We start from the raw sequence: 23621 nt of genomic DNA on the forward strand, positions 1-23621 counted from the left end.
AATTAATAAAAACTACCGAGCAAAGAAAGTACCAGAGGGGGGCCACCCACCATCCACGAGGGTGGGGGGCGCGCCCCCTGCCTCGTGGGCCCCCTGGCAGGCCTCTGGTGCCCATCTTCTGCTATATGAAGTCTTTTGCTCTGGAAAAAACCATAAGCAAGCTTTTGGGACGAAACACCGCCGCCACGAGGCGGAACCAATCTAGGGCTCCGGCGGAGCTGTTCTGCCGGGGAAACATCCCTCCGGGAGGGGGAAATCATCGCCATCGTCATCATCATCGATCCTCTCATCGGGAGGGGGTCAATCTCCATCAACATCTTCACCAGCACCATCTCCTCTAAAACCCTTGTTCATCTCTTGTATCCAATCTTTGTCCCAAAGCCTCATATTGGTACCTGTGGGTTGCTAGTAGTGTTGATTACTCCTTGTAGTTGATGCTAGTTGGTTTATTTGGTGGAAGATCATATGTTCAGATCCTTTATGCATATTAATACCCCTCTGATTATGAACATGAATATGATTTGTGAGTAGTTATGTTTGTTCCTGAGGACATGGGAGAAGTCTTGCTATAAGTAGTCATGTGAATTTGGTATTCGTTCGATATTTTGATGAGATGTATGTTGTCTTTCCTCTAGTGGTGTTATGTGAACGTAGACTACATGACACTTCACCATTGTTTGGGCCTAGAGGAAGGCATTGGGAAGTAATAAGTAGATGATGGGTTGCTAGAGTGACAGAAGCTTAAACCCTAGTTTGTGCGTTGCTTCGTAAGGGGCTGATTTGGATCCATATGTTTCATGCTATGGTTAGGTTTACCTTAATACTTCTTTTGTAGTTGCAGATGCTTGCAATAGGGGTTAATCATAAGTGGGATGCTTGTCCAAGGAAGGGTAGTACCCAAGCACCGGTCCACCCACATATCAAATTATCAAAGTAACGAACGTGAATCATATGAGCGTGATGAAAACTAGCTTGACGATAATTCCCATGTGTCCTTGGGAGCGTTTTCCTTCATATAAGAGTTTGTCCAGGCTTGTCCTTTGCTACAAAAAGGATTGGGAGATCTTGCTGCACCTTATTTACTTTTGTTACTTGTTACTCGTTACAAATTACCTTATCACAAAACTATCTGTTACCGATAATTTCAGTGCTTGCAGAAAATACCTTACTGAAAACCGCTTCTCATTTCCTTCTGCTCCTCGTTGGGTTCGACACTCTTACTTATCGAAAGGACTACGATAGATCCCCTATACTTGTGGGTCATCAAGACCCTTTTCTGGCGCCGTTGCCGGGGAGTGAAGCGCATTTGGTAGGTGGAATTTGGTAAGGAAAAATTTATATAGTGTGCTGAAATTTACTGTCACTTTTTACTATGGAACATAATCCTTTGAGGGGCTTGTTCGGGGTATCTTCACCCCGACCAGTAGAGCAAAGAGTTGCTCCTCAACCTACTGAACCTACTAAAAATGTTTACTTTGAAATTCCTTCGGGTATGATAGAGAAACTGCTAGCTAATCCTTTTACAGGAGATGGAACATTGCATCCCGATTTACATCTAATCTATGTGGATGAAGTTTGTGGATTATTTAAGCTTGCAGGTATGCCCGATGATGTTATCAAGAAGAAGGTATTCCCTTTATCTTTGAAGGGAAAGGTTTTGGCATGGTTTAGGCTATGTGATGATATGGGATCATGGAACTACAACTGATTGAAATTGGAATTTCATCAGAAGTTTTATCCTATGCATCTTGTTCATCGTGATCGCAATTATATATATAATTTTTGGCCTCGCGGAGGAGAAAGCATCGCTCAAGCTTGGGGGAGGCTTAATTCAATGTTATATTCATGCCCCAATCATGAGCTCTCAAGATAAAAGATTATTCAAAAAATTTATGCTCGGCTTTCTCTCAATAATCGCTCCATGCTCGATACTTCTTGTACTGGTTCTTTTATGATGAAGACTATTGAATTCAAATGGGATTTATTGGAAAGAATTAAACGCAAATCTAAAGATTGGGATCTCGAAGAAGGTAAGGAGTCAGGTATAACATCTAAGTTTGATTGTGTTAAATCTTTTATGGATACCGATGTTTTCCGTGAATTTAGCACTAAATATGGACTTGACTCTGAGATAGTAGCTTATTTCTGTGAATCCTTTGCTACTCATGTTGACCTCCCTAAGGAGAAGTGGTTTAAATATAATCCTCCCATTGAAGTAAAAGTAGTTGCACCTATTAAAGTTGAAGAAAAGACTATCACTTATAATGATCCTATTGTTCCTACTGCATATGTTGAGAAACCACCTTTCCCTGTTAGAATAAAGGATCATGCTAAAGCTTCAACTATGGTCAACAAAAGTAATATTAGGACACCCAAACCCCCTGAGCAAATTAAAGTTGAACCTAGTATTGCTATGGTTAAAGACCTCTTGGCTGATAATATTGATGGGCATGTCATTTACTTCTGTGATGAAGCTGCTAAAATTGCTAGACCTGATACTAAAAATAAACATAGACTTGTTGTAGGCATGCCTGTTATTTTTGTCAAAATAGGAGATCATTGTTATCATGGCTTGTGTGATATGGGGGCTAGTGCAAGTGCAATACCTCATTCCTTATACAAAGAAATTATGCATGATATTGCACCTGCTGAAATAGAAGAAATTGATGTTACAATTAAGCTTGCCAACAGAGATACTATTTCACCAGTTGGGATTGTTAGAGATGTTGAAGGCTTGTGTGGGAAAGTTAAATATCCTGCTGATTTTCTTGTTCTTGGTTCCCCACAAGATAACTTTTGTCCCATTATATTTGGTAGACCCTTCTTGAATACTGTTAATGCTAGGATAGACTGCGAAAAGGATGTCGTTACTATTGGTTTGGGGGATATGTCTCATGAGTTTAATTTTGCTAAATTTCATAGACAACCCGTGATGAGGAATTGCCTAGTAAAGATGAAATTATTGGTCTTGCTTCTATTTCCGTGCCTCCTAATGATCCTTTAGAACAATATTTGCTAGACCATGAAAATAATATGTTTATGCATGAAAGAAGGGAAATAGATGAAGTATTCTTTAAACAGGGACCTATTTTGAAACACAATTTGCCTGTTGAAATCCTAGGGGATCCTCCTCCACCCAAGGGTGATCCCGTGTTTGAGCTTAAACCATTGCCTGATACCCTTAAATATGCTTATCTTGATGAAAAGAAGATATATCCTGTTATTATTAGTGTTAACCTTTCAGAGCATGAAGAAAAGAAATTATTAAAAACTCTGAAGAAGCATCGTGCTGCTATTGGATATACTCTTGATGTTCTTAAGGGCATTAGCCCCACTCTATGCTAGCACAAAATAAAATTGGAGAAAGACGCTAAACCAGTTGTTGATCACCAACGACTGTTAAATCCTAAGATGAAAGAAGTGATAAGAAAAGAAATATTAAAGCTTCTGGAGGCAGGTATAATTTATCCCGTTGCTGATAGTTAGTGGGTAAGTCATGTCCATTGTGTCCCTAAGAAGGGAGGTATTACTGTTGTTCCTAATGATAAAGATGAATTGATCCCACAAAGAATTGTTACAGGTTATAGGATGGTAATTGATTTCCGTAAATTAAATAAAGCTACTAAAAAGGATCATTACCCTTTACCTTTTATTGATCAAATGCTAGAAAGATTATCCAAACACACACATTTTTGCTTTCTAGATGGTTATTCTGGTTTCTCTCAAATACCTGTCTCAAAAGAGGATCAAGGAAAGACCACTTTTACTTGCCCTTTCGGTACCTTTGCTTATGGACGTATGCCTTTTGGTTTATGCAATGCACCTGCTACCTTTCAAAGATGCATGATGGCTATATTCTCTGATTTTTGTGAAAAGATTGTTGAGGTTTTCATGGATGATTTCTCCGTATATGGAACTTCTTTTGATGATTGCTTGAGCAACCTTGATCGAGTTTTGCGGAGATGTGAAGAAACTAATCTTGTCTTGAATTGGGAGAAGTGTCATTTTATGGTTAATGAAGGTATTGTCTTGGGGCATAAAATTTTTGAAAGAGGTATTGAAGTTGATAAAGCTAAAGTTGATGCTATTGAAAAGATGCCATGTCCCAAGGAAATTAAAGGTATAAGAAGTTTCCTTGGTCATGCCGGTTTTTATAGGAGGTTCATTAAGGACTTCTCTAAAATTTCTAGGCCTCTGACTAACCTCTTACAAAAACATATTCCTTTTGTATTTGATGATGATTGTGTAGAAGCATTTGAAATACTTAATAAAGCCTTGATTTCTGCACCTATTGTTCAGTCACCTGATTGGAATTTACCCTTTGAAATTATGTGCGATGCTAGTGATTATGCTGTAGGTGTTGTTCTAGGACAAAGAGTTGATAAGAATTTAAATGTTATCGAATTATTAGTAAAACTCTAGACAATGCCCAGAGAAATTATGCTACTACTGAAAAGGAATTTCTAGCGGTTGTATTTGCTTGTGATAAGTTCCGACCTTATATTGCTGATTCCAAAGTAACTGTTCACACTGATCATGCTGCTATTAAATATCTTATGGAAAAGAAAGATGCTAAACCTAGACTTATTACATGGGTTCTCCTACTACAAGAATTTGATTTGCATATTATTGATAGAAAGGGAGCTGAGAACTCCGTTGCAGACAACTTGTCTAGGTTAGAGAATGTTCTTGATGAACCACTACCTATTGATGATAGCTTCCCTAATGAACAATTAGCTGTCATAAATACTTCTCGTACTGCTCCATGGTATGCTAATTATGCTAATTACATTGTTGCTAAATTTATACCACCTAGTTTCACATACCAGCAAAAGAAAAAGTTTATCTATGATTTAAGACATTACTTCAGGGATGACCCACACCTTTATAAGGAAGGAGTAGATGGTGTTATTAGGCGTTGTGTACCTGAGCATGAACAGGAACAGATCCTACACAAGTGTCACTCCGAGGCTTGTGGAGGACACCACTGAGGGAGTCCTGGATTAGGGGGTCCTCGGACAGTCGGACTATATACTTTGGCCTGACTGTTGGACTATGAAGATACAAGATTGGAGACTTCGTCCCGTGTCCGGGTGGGACTCTCCTTTGCGTGGAAGGCAAGCTTGGCAATTCGGATATGTAGATCTCCTCCCTTGTAACCGACTCTGTGTAACCCTAGCCCCCTCTCATGTCTATATAAACAGGAGGGCTTAGTCCGTAGGACAACAATAATCATAATCATAGGCTAGCTTCTAGGGTTTAGCCTCTACGATCTCGTGGTAGATCAACTCTTGTAATTCTCACATCATCCAGATCAATCAAGCAGGAAGTAGGGTATTACCTCCATCGAGAGGGCCCGAACCTGGGTAAACATTGTGTCCCCCGCCTCCTATTACCATCCGCCTTAGACGCACAGTTCAGGACCCCCTACCCGAGATCCGCCGATTTTGACACCGACATTGGTGCTTTCATTGAGAGTTCCACTGTGCCATCACGATAAGGACAAGATTACCTCTGGGGGATCCCTGGCTGTAGGCCAAACTCTCCGACTAGGCGGCTTCGTCATGACCGCCCGTTCGGCCGTCGCGCCGACGATGACTTCTCGGGTCATCAAAAACAGCCTCCACGTCGGCTCGGGACTCGTCGAGCAGATGGATCCAATGGAGCTCTCTTCTTTGAACGAGCTCTTGGATTGCATCGCCACCTTGGGAGTCGCTACGGACTATGATCGGATCAGGCTTAAACACGACCAAAGGGAGATTAACTCTGCACCGGTCACCCATCAGATAGCGGTGGTGGAGGAGCAATGCAACGATTCTTCCTCTATTTTGAGGACAAACTATGTCCGGATTCCCGAGCTCTCCGAGCCGGATACCCGTCTACGGGAGGACATGACCCAAGCTTCGAACCTAGAATCGGACAGTGGGCCAGAACTATTGGGCATCGTCCCAGAGCCCGAACTGCCAAGCTCGGAAACTCCGCCCCTGGGTCTCAGATCGGGTCAGGGTTTGGACCTAAATCTACCCACCCACCCTCACATAAGTGATCTTCCCCACATTAGACAAGAGCCCCAAGAGACAGTACATCACTATTGGGCCAGATTCCTCCTTGTAATGAGCAAGGTCAAGGACTGTCACGAGGAAGACGCAGTTTCATTCTTTTGCAAAAATTGCACAGACAAGGGAATCCTCAACGCCATAAGTCACCGTGACATAGTACACTTCGCTGACTTGGCGGCCATAGAACAGAAGTACTGTGCGATGGAAAGCACCTAGAAAACCCAAACAAAATTCTGGGATCCTCCGGCTCTAACTAAACCCGCCGTCCGAACTAAAAGGGTGCACTCTCGTAAATCACCCGATCCAACTACAAAGAAACCAAAGCCCACGACAGGGCGAGGAACCGTATTGGAGGGATGGCTCAATGGACCATGCAAAATCCACAGTACACCGGATACCATGCCAACACATAGCCTTAGAGCATGTTGGATACTCCAGCAGGTGGCCAAAAGCGGCGAGGATCTCCTCATCAAAAATACCACAGAGCACCATCCCGTGGAAAATAACAATACAGTACTGACAGTCTCCGAGACCTTCGCCTCAAATAATAGGCGCAAGCGAGCACTCCGCAGCCTCGCCGAAGTCTGCCACGTTGCAACAATAAATCCATGGAACGATACGGCTATAACCTTCAATGCCAGTGACGAACCTCAAGTCCGAACAGCCCGAGCACCAGCCGCTTTGGTCCTTAGTCCAATTGTGGACGGCTTCCGGCTTACTAAAGTGCTCATGGACGGTGGTAGAGGATTAAACCTCATCTATGAGGAGACTCTTAGAAAAATGGAAATAGACAAGAACCACATTGATCAAAGCAACACGACCTTCAGAGGAATCATCCCTAGTCAGGAGGCACGATGCGCGGGAAAAATCACACTTGATGTGGTATTCGGCACGCCGGAGAATTACAGGTCGGAGGAAATCACATTCGAAGTGGCCCCGTTTAGTAGCGGATACCACGCCCTTTTAGGGCGGGAGGCATTCACGATCTTCCAAGCTATACCCCATTACGGGTACATGAAGCTCAAGATGCCCGGGCCCAATGGAATCATCACTCTAGCTAGTGATCCGGACATAGCACTCCGCGCCGAAAATAAAACCGCCGCACTGGCCCTCAAGGCGTTATCCGAAGCCCTTGCGGCCGAAGAACTAACTGCGTTGCGCTCCACTGTGGACAGGGACGACGTGTACTCGACAAAAGACCCAAGTCACCTCTTTTAAACCAGCGGACAAAATAGTCAAATTCCAGGTCCACCCAACGGACCCTACAAAAACAGCATCCATCGGGGCACCGCTGAACCCCACAACAGACGCCGCACTGCGGGAGTTCTTGCGCGAGAATTGGGACATCTTCGCCTGGCATCCTTCAGACATGCCAGGAATCCCACGCCGGCTGGCCGGGCATAGCCTTAACATTCTAAAGGGGTTCAAGCCAGTCAAGCAGACTCTTCGGCGTTTCTCTGAGCCTAAGCGACAAGCCATGGGAGAAGAGCTAGCCAAGTTACTCGAGGCCGGATTCATTAGAGAAATAAAACATCCGGACTGGCTAGCAAACCTGGTGATGGTACCAAAGAAGGACAAATCATGGCGCTTATGTGTCGATTTCAAGGACCTTAACAAGGCCTGCCCCAAGGATCCCTTCCCCCTCCCCCGCATCGATCAAATTATCGACGCTATCGCAGGACACGACTCATTGTGTTTCCTTGACTCATACTCCGGTTACCATCAAATTAAGATGGCGGAGTCCGATCAGGCCGCAACGGCATTCATCACTCCATACGGCCCCTTCTGTTTTAACACCATGCCTTTCGGGCTCAAAAACGCCGGTGCAACCTATCAATGCATGATTCAGACATGCCTGGAAACACAAATCGGCAAAACAGTGGAGGCATACGTAGACGATGTGGTCATTAAAACCAGACACATCGAATCCTTAATAGACGATTTGAGGCTCACGTTCGACAATCTCCGAATATATGACATCAAGCTCAATCCGGAAAAATGCGTTTTCGGCATGCCCGCCGGAAAGCTCTTGGGCTTCATCGTTTCCAATAGAGGAATTGAAGCAAATCCGGCTAAAATCCGAGCTCTGTCATAGTTGGCTATCCCAACAGACCTCAAGAAAATCCAGAAATTAACCGGATGTGTGGCTGCCTTAAGCCGCTTTATCTCCCGATTGGGAGAAAAGGCATTACCTCTTTATCGCCTTCTTCGGTGCACCGAACACTTCGAGTGGACGGATGCGGCCACGGCCGGATTGGAAGAAATAAAAGCTCTCTTGGCCAGCAACCCAATCTTGGTCGCGCCAAATATCGGTGAACCAATGCTGTTATATATAGCAGCAACACACCAGGTTGTAAGCGCAGTGCTCGTCGTCGAACGAGAGACGGACAGACATAAGTTCCCGCTTCAAAAGCCGGTATACTACGTATCCACTGTCCTCACTCCATGCAAATCACGGTACCCACATTATCAAAAGATAGCATACGCGGTCTTCATGGCATCCCGAAAACTATGAGACTACTTTCAAGAGTGTTCAATTACGGTGGCCTCTGAAGTACCACTCAACGACATAATAAATAACCGCGATGCCACGGGCCGGATTGCTAAATGGGCTATTGAGCTCCTCCTGTTCGATATAACATACAAACCACAGCGAGCCATTAAGTCGCAAGTACTGGCTGATTTCGTCGCCGAATGGACAGAGGCCGAACTCCCTAAAGAGTACGGCGCGTACTCCAACTGGATCATGCACTTCGATGGCTCTAAGATGCCGGCTGGGCTAGGGGCAGGCGTCGTCCTGACATCCCCCACCAGAGATACAGTCCAATACGTACTTCAAATATTATACACAGACTCCAACAATGCAGCAGAATATGAGGCCCTGTTGCATGGTCTCCGGATGGCAGTCTCTATGGGCATTCAACGCCTAGAGGTGCGTGGGAATTCGAACCGCCCAATATCTCAAATAAATGGAGACTTTGACGCCAAGGACCCAAAAATGGCGGCTTACCGCAAAGCCGTCCATAAAATGTCAGCTCGGTTTGAGGGTCTCGAATTCCACCATGTGGTCCGAGAAAACAATCAAGCGGCGGATATCCTCGCCCGCATCGGCGCTAAGCGCGACCCTGTCCCACCTAATATCTTCTTGGAAAGGCTGTTTAAGCCATCCATGGTGTGGGAAGGGGAGACTGCCAACAACAGTCCGGATCCGGCCATAACGCCAGATCCCGAACACTCTGACGTAATCGGAGGCTCCGCCACCGAAATAACACCTTCGGCCCACGTGATTATGGCTGTCATCGCCCCGTGGACAGAACCCTTCTTGGCTTACCTAACTAGGCAAGAACTCCCTGAGGACCCAAACGAGGCACGTTGCATTGTGCAGCGGTCTAAAGCCTACAAGGTCCACGAGGGAGAGCTTTATAAGAAAAGCGCTACCGGAGTACTTCAAAGGTTCATCTCCGAAGAGGAAGGACGACAACTTTTGGCAGAAATTCATGCTGGACTCGGCGGCCACCACGCCGCAGCTCGGGCCCTTGTGAGCAAGGCCTTCCATACAGGTTTCTACTGGTCGATGGCCCGAGCAGACCCACAGGACCTCGTCCAACATTGCGTCGGTTGCCAGCTTTTTGCAAACCAAAGCCATATGCCACCTACCGCTCTCCAAACAATCCCCATTACTTGGCCCTTTGTGGTCTGGGGGCTTGATATGGTCGGCCCCTTAAAGGAGGAAGCCATAAGGAAAAGTACCTATTGGTCATGGTGGATAAATTCACCAAATGGATAGAAGCCAAACCAGTTAAAACGGCCGAGTTCGGACCAGTGATAGACTTCATATCCGGGGTTGTACACCGTTACGGTGTCCCGCACAGCATCATCACCGATAACGGCTCAAACTTCACAGCCGACGAGGTAAAAACTTGGTGCGACAACATGGGCATTAAGCTCGATTATGCCTCCGTCTATCACCCACAAACAAACGGTCAAGTCGAGCGAGCAAATGGTCTTATTATGAGCGGCATTAAACCCAGATTAGTGCGATCCTTGAAGGAATCAGATACGCACTGGGTTGAGGAGCTCGACTCCGTACTATGGGGGCTGCGGACCACGCCGAATCGCACTACCGGATACACACCATTTTTATGGTGTACGGCGCAGAGGCGGTACTGCCCTGCGACATCATTCATGACTCACCTCGAGTGCGCATGTACGCAGAGAAAGAAGCCGAGCTTGATCGAAGGCGACTGATAATCCGGCTCAACGCGGCAATCCGGCCTGTCAGGCGTTGAACATCATTGATACACTTCGGTTTGGCCAAAGAGGTGATGGCTTTGATCTTTTCCGGATTAGCTTCAATGCCCCTGTTAGACACCAAAAATCCCAAGAGCTTGCCCGCCGGTACACCAAAAACGCACTTGGCCGGATTAAGCATCATTTTATAAACCCGCAGGTTATCAAAGGTCTCCTTCAAGTCATCTATCAATGTCTCCTTCTGTCTAGATTTTACCACAATATCATCCACATAAGCATGAACATTGCGGCCGATCTGATCATGAAGACAATTCTGCACACACTGTTGATAAGTCGCCTGGGCACTCTTGATCCCAAAGGGCATAGACACATAAGAGAAGGCTCCAAAAGGAGTTATGAAGGCTGTCTTCTCCTGGTCCTTAACTGCCATTTTGATCTGATGATAACCAGAATATGCATCCAGAAAGCTCAAACGCTTGCAACCCGCCGTAGCATCAATGATTTGATCAATACGCGGGAGAGAAAAAGGATCTGCTGGGCAAGCCTTGTTGAGATCTGTATAGTCCACACACATACGCCAAGTGCCATTCTTCTTAAGTACTAGCACCGGATTAGCCAACCACACAGGATGAAACACTTCGACGATAAACCCGGCCGCCAAGAGTCTGGCAACTTCTTCTCCAATAGCCTTGCGTCTTTCTTCATTGAACCGGCGGAGAAACTACTTGACCAGTTTATACTTGGGATCAACATTGAGAGTGTGCTCAGCGAGTTCTCTCGGTACACCTGGCATGTCAGAAGGCTTCCACGCAAAGATGTCCTGATTCTCACGGATGAACCCGATGAGCGCGCTTTCCTATTTCGGATCCAAGTTAGCGCTGATGCTAAACTGCTTGGACGAATCGCCGGGCACGAAGTCAACAAGCTTAGTCTCATCAGCTAATTTAAACTTCAGGGACGGATGCTCTATAGTTGGTTTCTTCAATGAAGTCATATCTGCCGGATCAACATTGTCTTTGTAAAACTTCAACTCTTCTGTTGCACAAACCGACTCTGCGTAAGCCGCATCACCTTCTTCACACTCTAAAGCGATCTTATGGCTCGCATGCACTGTTATAGTTCCCTTGTGACCCGACATCTTGAGCTGTAGATAGACATAACAAGGCCGAGCCATAAACTTAGCATAAGCTGGCCATCCAAACAGGGCATGATACGGGCTTTTAATTTTCACCACTTCAAAGGTCAATGTTTCTGATCTCGAGTCATGCTCATCTCTGAAAGCCACCTCCAGAGCTATTTTACCAACAGGATATGCTAGTTTACCAGGCACTACACCATGGAACACCGTAGTGGACAGTTTAAGATTTTATCTGTTAACCCCATGCGACGGAAGGTTTCATAATAAAGGATATTGATACTACTCCCTCCATCCATGAGTACCTTGGTGAACTTATAACCTCCCACTTGAGGTGCCACCACCAACGCCAGATGACCCGGATTATCAACCCGGGGCGGATGATCCTCTAGACTCCACACAATAGGCTGTTCAGACCAGCATAAATATTGGGGAACCGCCGGTTCAACGGAATTCACTGCCCTTTATGAAGCTTCTGATCGCGCTTGTCCAGGCTAGTGGTGAAGACATGATACTGCCCATTATTCAACTGCTTCGGGTTGCTCTGGTAACCCGACTGCTGCTGCTGCTGTTGCTGATTCCCCTGATTGTTATAACCACCTTGGTTGCCCTGATTGCTTTGATTGCCATGTCCGCTCTGGTTACCGTGAAAACCTGAACCGGAACTGCCTCCACCATAACCCGGCCCATGAGACCCGGGACCCGAACCGCCACCCGGTCCATGATCATACCGAAAAGAATCAGAATTTTTGAACTCTTGCATGATGTAACAATCTTTCCATAGGTGCGTAAACGGATTCTCCTTCGTCCCATGCTTTGGGCAAGGCTGGTTCAACAGATAAGACAGGCGATCCGGGTTAGGACTTGGCCCTCCACCACGCTGGGGTGGTTTACCCTTACGCCGCTGGCCCTTGTCATGTGTGTTGGTATTAGCAACAAAGTCTAAACTGTGGTCCGCCTTACGCTTGCCGCCGTTTCCATGCCCTGCCGGGTTGTGGTGCTGCCCCTTGGCATTGCCGCTCCTTTTTCCCTTCCCTGTCTTATCATCGTCAGACTCGGGATCCTTGGTACTATCAGAGTCGGCATACTTCACCAGAGCGGCCATGAGAGTTCCCATGTCATTACAATGACGTCTGAGCCGTCCCAACTTCAACTTCAGGGGTTCAAACCGGCAATTGCGTTCCAATGTTAAAACCGCGGTATCAACGTTGATGCGGTCTGATGAATGCAAAATCTCCGAAACCCGGCGCACCCAACGGGTTGTTGACTCTCCTTCCTCCTGGACACAGGCAGCTAAGTCCAGAATTGACATGGGCTGCTTGCATGTATCCTTGAAATTCTGGATAAACCGGGCTCTCAACTCGGCCCATGACCTGATAGAATTAGCCGGTAAGCTCTTCAGCCAAGTGCGGGTCGTCCCCTCTAGCATCATGGTGAAGTATTTCACACACGCCGCATCATCCACAACCAGCATCTCCGTGGCCATCTCATAGCTTTCGACCCATGTCTCGGGGGATAAATCGGCAGTGTAATTCGGCACTTTGCACGGGCCCTTGAAATCCTTGGGCAGACGTACGTTGCGCAGCGCTGGGACGAGACATGGTACTCCCAAAGAGCTAGAAGTAACCCCTGGTTCCACCGACGTGGTTGGACGAACCGGAGTAAGCTGACGGGCCTCATGCTGCGCTGCTAACTCGGCCTCCCGACGGGCTCTAGCACGATCCGCCACATCCTGAGCACCTCCGCCACCACCTGTCGGGTTATGGCCACGGGGCGGATCACGGTTTCGCGCATTGCTTGACACGGCCGGCTCATCAATACGCCTGCTGTTGCTCCGGCTCGGGTGGGGAGTAGAATGGATCCTCTCACAGCTATATGAATAAGCCTCCTGCTGAACCAAAGCTGTCTGGAGAAGCTCCCTAACCCGTCGCGTCTCGACTGCCACGGGAGACTCGCCTTCGATCGGGATGGCCGCTAGCCGTGAAGCGGCAGCGACAATGTTGTCCATCGGGTTAGAGTAATGACCTGGTGGTGTTGGGACATGCTGTGTCACAATGTTGTTCTGGCGAGGCGGATCCACCGAACGCGGCTGAACCGGCGCCCCCGCTCCAGGTGCCTCCGCCCGGTTTACCACCGGCGGATTACTGGTCCCTGCTACTGGGGTATTAAAGAGGTTCCTAGCTTCGTAAACCGGCGGCAGGCGAGATCGGTACCTCCTCTTCAGGACATCGTTCGACGCACTCTGATCCAGCACAAGCCGGTAAGCCTGTGCATCCAATGCGGCCCGCTCCGCAGCCATCCTGGAATCCTCAGCTGCCAAGTCGGCTTTGGCCTGGATGATCTGATCTTTCACTTTGCAATTTCCGCATTGTGCGCATCCTGATCTGCCAGGTTAACCTCCGCCATCAGCGTTGCCAAAGCGTCAAACAAATCAGATAGAACCTGAGCTGGCGGTCGCACAGGGCCTCCTGCCCCGGCCGCTGTCGCTGCGGTTGATCCGGAAATCATCGCCGCCGCGGTCGAAGAGTGGAGCGCTGGTTGTGTACCGGCCATGAAGATCGCAACCTGGTTTGGCAGATCCAAGGGGCCCGGAATACTGTCGCCATCGGAACAGCCCTCAATCCGGCCATCTTGCAACTGATACAGCGACTCGGTCTCTCCGGTTGATGACTCGTCGCCGGAATAAACGACGGTTTCACCACCAGATTCCGATCTATCCTCAGATTCCCCTCCGTGGATGACTCCCACGAAGGCACGCTTCATGACAGGTTTGATCCGGGCAGATCTCGCACGCTGAGCCATTTCGACGAGGTCGGTGCAGATGTCCGGCTCAGGGCCCGGTTCGCCGATCTTGCCAATGAAAACATGTATGCCACCAAAGGGGACCCGGTACCCGTACTCGATTGAGCCGGCCTCGGGGCCCCAGCCTGCATCGTCGATGTAGAGCTTGTCGCGACGACTCTTGGTCATCCGGCCCACAGCGTAGCCCTTGAGTCCTTCGAAGCTGCCCTCTAAGAACTCAAAACCATCATGTGATAGCCCCACGGTGGGCGCCAACTGTCGTGGTTTTGTCACGACAGATGTCCTAGAAAAAGGACTTAGTCATGGAGCCATCGCTACGGGTTAACTTAAAGGGGTTAAAGCGGACAAGGGACGCAAGAGAGTATACTAGTTCGGCCCCTTACGGTGAAGGTAAAAGCCTACGATCCAGTTGTTGTGGGATTGCTTGGGTTTCGATGACCAGGGAGCGAATACGCTTTGCCTGAGTCTCGAGTTGTTGTCTGTTGTCCTTGAACCGCCGCCGGGTCATCCCCTTATATACATGGGTTGAGGCCCGTCGGTTTACAGAATCCCGAGGCCGGCTCATAAACGTGTCTGGCTCGGTCTCTACTCTTTTTATCTTACAACACAAGTTTACATGCTAATGTCGGTTTACATCTACGGGCCTTAAACCGACTCTGGGCCCTGGGCCTTCATAAAGTGTCACTGTCTATGTCTTCATGGGCTTCAGATATAATGAGCCACTACGGGGTTAACCCAGCCTCTCCTGGCCGGTTTACGCCCAGTGGTAATATCCCCAACAGTTTGGATGCCCTGGAGGAGGAGCGTGACGTGGCAAAAGCCCGCTCCGCATTCTATCAGCAACAGGCTCGATGGTATCAAAGCAGAGAAGTATGGGCCAAAACTTATAACGTTGGCGAACTCGTTCTACGCCTACGAGAGAAGAAAAAGGACAAGCTCAAGCCCAAATGGGAAGGCCCCTTTGTTATTGACAAAGTTCTAACCGGTGGAGCATACCGTCTGCGGGATGCATCGGACAATCGACTCGAGCCAAACCCATGGAATGCGGCCAGACTCCGAAGGTTCTACGCCTAGTGTCGGACTCTGTGTTCGTCTCCTTACCTCCGTCCCTCTTTTTTTATATATACGTATCCGCTATCCATCTTTCTTTTTTTCTTTCTTCCCTTTTTCTTCACGGCCTTAAAAGGTTAAAATGTGTCTGGTATACACAATCTTGACGCGCTAGGCGTGCGCATTATACCTGGGGGCTTCTTATATAGAAGCTTAATATAATTATGTTCCGGGCTCTATGCCCCCTGCACATGTGTTACTTTTCCACATGTACCTTTTCTTCGCCATTATATGCATTGATATGACTTATGTTTTGGCCAAGCTGGGTTGCCTGGCTCTTGTGTTTATGCCCTACGTTCCCGTTAATTCGGCTAGGGCATAAGGGGAGCACCTCTGCGATTGTTACTGCCGGGTCAGCCGGATGTGTACCTCAGACTGGGTGAAGCCGAAAGCTAGCGTTCTTAAGGGAATATTCGGTCGGTGAACAAAAGATGACTTTACTTATTACAATACATGCCCCCAGATGTTTATATCATGCGTCTCTTTTCGCAGTTCGGACATGCACATTAATGCATGCGTACCCAGGGAAAGGAACCCTTAACGGAACTATTCTCCCTGGAAGATGTTTCTTACTATCCATGTAATATAACATATCTAGTTGGGTACTTGTCTGTTCAAGCACTTATGACCCCTACGCCTGGTTTCCACGTGTACCCCGGTTTTTACATAATTGAGCGGGTATTCGGATACACTCCGGACTATCGAGTCCGGAGGTTGAAGCGAAAAGGTCCGCCATGACAAATGATTTACAATCCGGCTAGGGACAATATATGTCACTTGAAGTACACAGTCACTTAGACTGACTAAATTCTTTTTTATACCATCGAACAGGCTGTCTAGCCTACAATCCTGTTGGGAATACTTTGCGGCTAATTTTACCTGGTCATACACCAAACTGACGGGGATCTCTTTCACATCAGACCCCACAGGTCCGACCTCGGCCATGTGGTTCGGGTCAGCCTTGGTATATCGAGTCTTCACCATGGCCCAGGCTTCCCTTGCACCTTGTCGGCAGGCAGATATCTTCCATAATCGGAAGCGCTGCCGCGCTCCCTTGAGCATCTCTACGAGCTCCACCATGCCTCCTGGCAGGGAGGCGGATGGCCACAAGGCCTGGGTAATACCCTGCATCACCTTCCGAACTTGTTCGTGCAGTTGTGAGAGCTCTGGCAGGAGATCCCTCGCAGACCCGGGCATCTCCTCTCCGGGACGACTCGTCAGCATACCTACAGATATAACTCTATTAGCCGGTTTCTTCGCCAAACTCTATAAAAGTTCATTCAAGCACTTACTAAAAATGCCGCGTCGAAGCTCCTTATTCTCCTTTACGGAGTCAGCTAGCTGGGCCCGAACATCTTTCAGTTCAACACCCAGCCGGGTATTGGCATCTTGGAGATCGTTTTTCTCCCGCCTAACCTGCATAAGCACGCACTCGCCAGCCTCTAGCTGTCGTTGAGCATGTTGCTCATCCCCTCGCACGACCTTTGGATTCACTCCGGGATCATCTGCAGAATCTATTGTTAGAGTTGCATGCATGCCGAATACTAACTGGTATATGGCATTCTTTTCGATAGGAACAAGTGTTACCAAATGGGGCCTTCTTGGACTCCTTCATTGCGGCAACTGCGGCCCGTAGCTGGGCTTTGCACTCCTCCAGCTCTTGAGACAACTGGGTATTCTTCTCCGTAAGAACCTACGCAAATAATGATCCTTAAATCAGTTGTGCCAACTGTTTCAAGTCTTAGGGGCTACTAATATACATAATTATCAGATTTTCTTACGCGTATATCCTTTACATACTGGTCCGTGGCTCTGGCAAGACCATTTTGAGCAGCTCGGATATACGCGTCTCCTGAGTTGAAGGCATCGAACGCCTCTTCAGAGAAACCAGGGTCGCGGAGTACGGCCCGGCGACGCCTATGATTCATGGCACTCTCCACTTTGGAGTTTGTAGCGGACAGCCTATCCGCATCCTCTGTAGGAGGAACATCCGGTGTTGTCCCCACGTTAGCATCTGCCCCTAAGTCTGGCTCTGGAGCCTGGCTGGTGGAGGCGTGGCCGGCAGGCTCTCTGGATACGGTCCGGCGAGCGTTTTTCCTGCCAGGAACCATGGACGTTATTATATTTTAAAGACGAGAACCACGGAGCAGGGTTCCTTTTCATACCTCTGCGACAGCGTCTCGGTCCTTCCTTTTAAGCCTACCCGGCTTCGGTGCCCCTTGTTGGTGAGTCACCGCGAGTTCGGCATGGCGTCCCGAGGGCCTTCCCTGTAAGACACCATATGTGTGCGGTGGGTGAAGTGCAAAAAAGGGATCCTTCTCGGAAGTTGGGACTCCGGTTTTACGTACATGCGATGCAGGGAGCAGTCCAGGATAATCGGCTATGATGGCCACCAAGGCACCGTCGCAGCTTAACTGATAGAACGTCATGTCGATAAGCTCCACAGATATGTCCGGATCTTCTCCGTGTCCGGGGTCGAGGGCCCGGTCAGGATCCTCTGGCTGTGGAGACGGGCTGTGGACCTCCCTCACAGCTTTTCGCAGTTCCTGCTATGAAATAGCAAGGTAAATATTTATGACAAAGAATGCGGGAAGGTCTGGAGTAAAAAGTAGCAGCTCACCCAGTTTGGGGGGTTGTACATGGAGAATCCATCCCGTGGCTTAATGCGGATGAACTCCTCTTCCTCTCCTTTATATAAATCGAACAGTATTTTCGCTAGAGCAGCGGCGGAGTCCGGACCTTTATGTCCACAGCGGTTGGCATCGTCTTCTCCATTGAAGTGCCACATGGGTTGTCCCCGATATTGAAGTGGCTGCACCCCCGCATTATACATATTGACATAACCTCAATTATTGTCAGTCATGATTTGGCCAGCGTTTTTATCCGGCCCATCAGGTAAAGGACCTCCCTGTTATCTTCCTCCTGGGGGCTCTGAGGGCGCCAGCTGCGGTGTTTCTTCAAAGGGGCGTTATTAAACTCAGGAAGGCCCATCTGAATAGGGTCCGGAAGGGGGACGTCCTCCATATAAAACCACTCCGAAGGCTAGTCTTCGGATGTCTTCTTTGGAGTACCAGACAGGTATCCGGTCCCGGCAATGCGCCATATTTCGGCTCCGCCCACTTGATATATTAACCCCTCCTGTGTACGGGGTACGAGGCAGAATAACCTCTTCCATAGCTCGAAATGAGCTTCGCAGCCCAGAAACAGCTGGCAAAAGGCGACGTAGCCAGCCATATGTAATATGGAGGCGGGAGTAAAGTTATGCAGCTGGAGGCCATAGAACTCCAGGAGCCCACAGAGGAACGAATGGATTGGAAATCCGAGTCCCCTTAATAAATAAGGGACAAGGCATACCCGCTCCCCCATGGATGGGTTGGGAAAGCTCTCCGCTTGCTCCCCGCCATTGTAAGTGGCTAGTCCGGCTCGGACGGGGACCATATACGCAGGAGGGAGAAACCCCTAGGTCTGTAACTCTACTAATTGGTTGTGGGGGACGGAACACTTCTCCCAATTGCCTGGCTTAGTGCTATGGGAGCGAGAGGAGGAGCTGCGATGGCCGGCCATGGTGGGATGGTCTTTTCCAGGCGCGCTCCGATGGATACTCGCTGTGGGAGGATGGTGTGATCTGGATCTGAGGATCCCCGGCTCTTTAAATAGACGATTTACTCACATGGTTAGGGTGGCAAATGTAAAAATACCCCGACTTCTCGCATTCTCTCGACATGTGGAAGATAGCCATTATTAGTCGCAGAAGCCGAGGAGTGCAACGTTCATGGGAAGCCGGACACTACTCGACAGATACTCAGGATTTGGAGAAGAACCTGCCTTGCAATGCCGAAGACAATCTGCGCGCCGGACTCATCGTCATTGAAGCCTGGTTCAGGGGCTACTGAGGGAGTCCTGGATTAGGGGGTCCTCGGACAGCTGGACTATATACATTGGCCAGCCTGTTGGACTATGAAGATACAAGATTGGAGACTTCGTCCCGTGTCCGGGTGGGACTCTCCTTTGCGTGGAAGGCAAGCTTGGCAATTCGGATATGTCGATCTCCTCCCTTGTAACCGACTCTATGTAACCCTAGCCCCCTCCGGTGTCTATATAAACCACAGGGTTTAGTCCGTAGGACAACAACAATCATAATCATAGGCTAGCTTCTAGGGTTTAGCCTCTACGATCTCGTGGTAGATCAACTCTTGTAATTCTCATATAATCAAGATCAATCAAGCAGGAAGTAGGGCATTACCTCCACTGAGAGGGCCCGAACATGGGTAAACATTGTGTCCCCCACCTCCTGTTACCATCCGCCTTACACGCACAGTTTGGGACCCCCTACCCGAGATCCGCCAGTTTTGACACCGACAACCACGCTGGAGATAGAACGGCACATAAGGTATTGCAATCCGGTTTTTATTGGCCTACTCTCTTCAAAGATGCCCGTAAGTTTGTCTTGTCTTGTGATGAATGTCAAAGAATTGGTAATATTAGTAGACGTCAAGAAATGCCTATGAACTATTCACTTGTTATTGAACCATTTGATGTTTGGGGCTTTGATTATATGGGACCGTTTCCTTCCTCTAATGGGTACACACATATTTTAGTTGCTGTTGATTACGTTACTAAGTGGGTAGAAGCTATTCCAACTAGTAGTGTTGATCATAACACCTCTATTAAGATGCTTAAAGAAGTTATTTTTTCGAGGTTTGGAGTCCCTAGATATTTAATGAATGATGGTGGTTCACATTTTATTCATGGTGCTTTTCGTAAAATGCTTGCTAAGTATGACGTTAATCATAGAATTGCATCTCCTTACCATCCGCAATCTAGTGGTCAAGTAGAACTGAGTAATAGAGAGCTCAAATTAATTTTGCAAAAGACTGTTAATAGGTCTAGAAAGAATTGGTCCAAGAAACTTGATGATGCATTATGGGCCTATAGAACTGCATATATAAATCCTATGGGTATGTCTCCGTATAAAATGGTTTATGGAAAAGCATGTCACTTACCTCTCGAACTAGAACATAAGGCATATTTGGCCATTAAAGAGCTCAATTATGATTTCAAACTTGCCGGTGAGAAGAGACTGTTTGACATTAGCTCACTTGATGAATGGAGAACTCAGGCCTATGAGAATGCCAAACTATTTAAAGAAAAAGTTAAAAGATGGCATGACAAAAGGATACAAAAGCGTGAGTTTAATGTAGGTGATTATGTTCTGTTATACAACTCTTGTTTAAGATTTTTTGCAGGAAAACTCCTCTCTAAATGGGAAGGCCCTTACATTATCGAGGAGGTCTATCGTTCTGGTGCCATAAAAATCAACAACTTCAAAGGCACAAATCCAAAGGTGGTGAACGGTCAAAGAATCAAGCATTATATCTCAGGTAATCCCATAAATGTTGAAACTAATGTTATTAGACCATAACCCCGGAGGAATATATAAGGGACACTTTCCATAATGTTTCAGACTCCGAAAGGGAATAGGTATGTGGTACGGTGAGTAAACCGACTCCAAAACAATTCTAAAGGTAATTTTTCTCCGTTTTGGAATATTTAAGAAAATAGGAAAATAAGAAGTAGTCCCCTGTTATTATGATTTTATATCAATATTTATTGCATTATGGGGTGTTATTATACATTATGTCACAATACTTATGCCTTTTCTCTCTTATTTTACAAGGTTTACATGAATAGGGAGAATGCCGGCAACTGGAATTCTGGGCTGGAAAAGGAGAAAATATTATAGACCTATTCTGCACAACTCCAAAAGTCCTGAAACTCCACGGAAGTCTTTTTTGGAATTAATAAAAATACCGAGCAATGAAAGTACCAGAGGGGGGCCACCCACCATCCACAAGGGTGGGGGGCGCCCTACCCCCCTGGGCGCACCCCCCTGCCTCGTGGGCCCCCTGGCAGGCCTCCAGTGCCCATCTTCTACTATATGAAGTCTTTTCCCCTGGAAAAAATCATAAGCAAGCTTTCGGGACGAAACACTGCCGCCACGAGGCGGAAGCTTGGCGGAACCAATCTAGGGCTCCAGCGGAGCTGTTCTGCCGGGGAAACATCCCTCCGAGAGGGGGAAATCATCGTCATCGTCATCATCATCAATCCTCTCATCGGGAGGGGGTCAATCTCCATCAACATCTTCACCAGCACCATCTCCTCTAAAACCCTAGTTCATCTCTTGTATCCAATCTTTGTCCCAAAGCCCCAGATTGGTACATGTGGGTTGCTAGTAGTGTTGATTACTCCTTGTAGTTGATGCTAGTTAGTTTATTTGGTGGAAGATCATATGTTCACATCCTTTATGCATATTAATGCCCCTCTAATTATGAACATGAATATGATTTGTGAGTAGTTACGTTTGTTCCTGAGGACATGGGAGAAGTCTTGCTATAAGTAGTCATGTGAATTTGGTATTCGTTCGATATTTTGATGAGATGTATGTTGTCTTTCCTCTAGTGGTGTTATGTGAACGTCGACTACATGACACTTCACCATTGTTTGGGCCTAGAGGAAGGCATTGGGAAGTAATAAGTAGATGATGGGTTGCTAGAGTGACACAAGCTTAAACCCTAGTTTATGCATTGCTTCGTAAGGGGCTGATTCGGATCCATATGTTTCATGCTATGGTTAGGTTTACCTTAATACTTCTTTTGTAGTTGTGTATGCTTGCAATAGGGGTTAATCATAAGTGGGATGCTTGTCCAAGGAAGGGCAGTACCCAAGCACCGGTCCACCCACATATCAAATTATCAAAGTAACGAACGCGAATCACATGAGCGTGATGAAAACTTGCTTGACGATAATTCCCATGTGTCCTCGGGAGCGTTTTCCTTCATATAAGAGTTTGTCCAAGCTTGTCCTTTGCTACAAAAAGGACTGGGACATCTTGCTGCACCTTATTTACTTTTGTTACTTGTTACTCGTTATAAATTACCTTATCACAAAACTATCTGTTACCGATAATTTCAGTGCTTGCAGAGAATACCTTACTGAAAACCACTTGTCATTTCCTTCTGCTCCTCGTTGGGTTCGACACTCTTACTTATCGAAAGGACTACGATAGCTCCCCTATACTTGTGGGTCATCACTTGCCGCCTTGGTATATCCATCCTTCGAAAGGGTCAATGATCAGGCCGTCGTGAGGGGCCTATGGAAAAGAAACCTAAAAAGGATAAAAAGAAAATGGAAAGTAAGTGTGCCCGAGGAAGGTCGAGCCGTATTATGGACCACAATCGAGTTATGCCTCCGTCTTTGCCCATGGTATTTTCGGTGCGTAGTTATGTACGCGCGGTACGTACGCCACCATTTGGTCGGGACTGAGACAAAGGCCGAATTGCTAGTCGAACTCCTGACGAGCTGGACTATCAAGCTGCGGAGTAGTCCGAACTCGTTTGACAGTGTCCGGGAGCTTGGCCGTTGAATTAAAATTCTGCTTGATAAGGCCGCTCTGTACTTCCGCCGCCAGGGTCGCGGTGTGCTCCTCGGTACGGAGGGAGCGTTTCGTGTTTCCATTGACTGTTATGACACTGTGTGGTCCAGGCATCGTGAGTTTGAGATAAGCATAGTGTGGCACCGCATTGAATCGAGCAAATGCAGTTCGTCCGAGCAGTGCGTGATAGCCACTGCGGAAGGGGATGATGTCAAAGTTCAAGTCTTCGCTTCGGAAGTTGTCCGGGGATCCAAAGACAACTTCCGATGTGATTGAGCCCGTGCAGCGGGCCTCTAAACCTGGTATTACTCCTTTAAAGGTAGTTTTTGTGGGTTTGATCCTTGATGGATCGATGCCCATCTTGCGGACTGTACCCTGATAGAGCAGGTTAAGGCTGCTGCCACCGTCCATGAGGACTCGCCTGAACCGCCATGATGGATACTGGTCGGATGGTCCCTGCGATCGAAGGTGATCGCGCAGGATGACCATGGGTTTAATTTTGGGCGACTGGCTCTATCGCAAAGACGTCCCTGAGCGCGCGTTTGCGCTCCCTCTTGGGGATATGAGTAACGTATATCATGCTCACCGTTTTAACTTGGGGGGGACTTCTTCTGTCCCCCCGTGTTCGGCGGACGAGGCTCCTCATCGTCGTCCTCACTTTGCGGCCCCTTCTCCTTGTTCTCGGTATTTAACTTGCCGGCCTGTTTAAAGACCCAACAGCTTCTGTTGGTATGATTGGCTGGTTTATCTGGGTGCCGTGGATCTGACATGGACGATCGAGTATGTGGTCCAAGCTGGATGAGCCCGGATTGTTTCTTTTAAATGGCTTCTT

This window comes from Triticum aestivum, chromosome 4D (genome assembly GCF_018294505.1).
Source record: "Triticum aestivum cultivar Chinese Spring chromosome 4D, IWGSC CS RefSeq v2.1, whole genome shotgun sequence".
Lineage (NCBI taxonomy): Eukaryota > Viridiplantae > Streptophyta > Magnoliopsida > Poales > Poaceae > Triticum > Triticum aestivum.